Raw genomic sequence first — 2,159 nt, forward strand, 5'->3', positions numbered from 1 at the left:
ATATATATATACATATTACATACACGCGGAGAAGACAAGTTCAGGCGCATCATACATACATGAAAATTGGCGTGAGTGAGGCGAGCGTTGAACGGGAACGAGAGGTTGAATTCTCATAAATCAATGGCAAATTAGAGTCGGGATTAGAAACGATCGCGATTATAAACCCGTTGGCGAACGGGTGAGCGAAAGATCATGCGTGCCTTTCCTCCACTCGCTCGATTACTTCGATCGAGGAAAGGTTAAAGGATCTCTCCCTCTCCCTCGAAATAAATCGTTTCGTCGATTCATTACGATTCATCACAATATTTATTCGTTGTGTGGGAACGATGGAGAGGGATGAGCGGCGTCCGCCATTTTGTCTTTCGACTACGGGGGAGGGAGGGGAGGGGGGATATAAATAAATACAGGCGGGCCGTGGTCCATCAAAAAACAATTAATCTGGAAGGCAATTATTTGCTGGATCAGTGTCGAGGTTTTAAAACATTAATCAAACTCCAAGGAAAGGACGTTACCAGGCGTTTCCTCCTGCCAATTAAAACATAGAAAGAAAGAACTCGAAAATTTTTCTATTCTTCTTATTACGTCACTTCTCGTGGTAATCGAAATGATTTCGTTCGCAACCCCAAACCAAGAGAAAAGTACCATTCCCGTTTCAGTCGAAGTCGAAGTCGAATTTGGAAAAATTATTTTTCCAAATTACCTTACCTTAATCCCCGCTTACCTATTCTCCTCCAACCTCCTCTCTCCCCTCCACCCCAAGTGGAAAAGGGGAACACGTTCCTCGATCTCGGGGAATCCACTCACGTGGGTAGCCGTGGATATAAATTATTCTTCGGCTCTCTATGCTTTCTATGCGTTCGTATGCGTTTAATTGTGACAACGAGATTGATCGTTGCTCGCACCGCTACGCGCCATTAATATGACTCGCGGGACACGATTCACTCGACGACGACGACGATGATGATGATGATAATAATAACAACAACAATAACAATAACAATAATAATAATAATAATAATAATAATAACAGAGAGAAACAAATGCGTTGACGCGGCTGCGCCCATTGAATACGGGCGCCGTTGAATTAAGTATTATATTTAAATCATTGGTGGACGAGCGCCGCTAACGAGGAGGCAGAAGACAGGAGAGGGCTAACGAGGCGGGCAACACGCCCACGCGGTTTTTCAGGGGAACGGCTCGAATGGCCGTTTCCGAGAAGGAGAGGGGAGGGAGGGAGGGAGAGGGCAGGCAGGTCGTGTCGCGCGCCAATTTTGTCGCGAAACTGTAAATTGAATATCGATCGAGGCGGCCGCCTCGTCGTGTCATGTCGTGGCTTCCTATTGAATCGAGCCAGGCTCCCCTCCCCTCCTCCACCATCCCTGAGATGCTCGATATATAAGAGACGAGATCGAATTGTCGAGTCGGTGGATTTCGAGGAATCTTGGAAGATTCGTGGATGAAAATATTAATATAATGGGATCAGGAAAAGGAGAAAAGGATATATTGTTTTATTTTGAATCGTTCGACTCGTTGGAAGATTCAATGGTCGAAGAATTAAAATAATAATAATACAATGATCAAGGAACGATAAATTTGGAATTGAATGGGTGTTATATTTTGAATTGTTGAACTTTTTGGAAGATTTAATTAAAATCGAAGAATTAAAATAATAATACAAATTTGGAATTGAACGGGTGTTTTATTTTGAATCGTTGAAAGATTCAATGGTTGAAGAATTAAAATAATATAATGATTAAGAAACAAATTTGGAATTGAACAGATGTTTCAATTTGAATCGTTGAACTCGTTGGAAGATTCAATGATTGTAAAATTAAAATAATAAAAAATGATCAGGAAAAGAAATAATAAATTTGGAATTGAACGGATGTTTTACTTTGAATCGTTGAAAGATTCAATGATTGAAGAATTAAAACAATATAATGATCAAGAAAAGAAACGAATTTGGAATTGAATTTGTTGGAAGATTCAATGGTTGAAGAATCAAAACGATAATACAATACAATGATCAAGAAAAGAAACTCTCTAAAAGAATTTGGAATTGAATTTGTTGGAAGATTCAATGGTTGAAGAATTAAAACAATATAATGATTAAAAAAAGAAATGAATTTGGAATTGAATTTGTTGGAAGATTCAAT

At 39.4% G+C, this 2,159-nt stretch overlaps 1 protein-coding gene across 2 annotated transcripts in view; it reads right to left on the reverse strand.

Annotated features, from left to right (window-relative positions):
- The window catches only part of LOC122718901, a 362,222-nt gene that overhangs the window by 329,307 nt on the left and 30,756 nt on the right, over positions 1-2,159 (reverse strand). The gene's annotated exons all lie outside the window — the stretch shown is intronic.

This window comes from Apis laboriosa, unplaced genomic scaffold (genome assembly GCF_014066325.1).
Source record: "Apis laboriosa isolate Shangri-la unplaced genomic scaffold, ASM1406632v1 scaffold68_cov148, whole genome shotgun sequence".
In the NCBI taxonomy this organism is placed as follows: Eukaryota; Metazoa; Arthropoda; class Insecta; order Hymenoptera; family Apidae; genus Apis; species Apis laboriosa.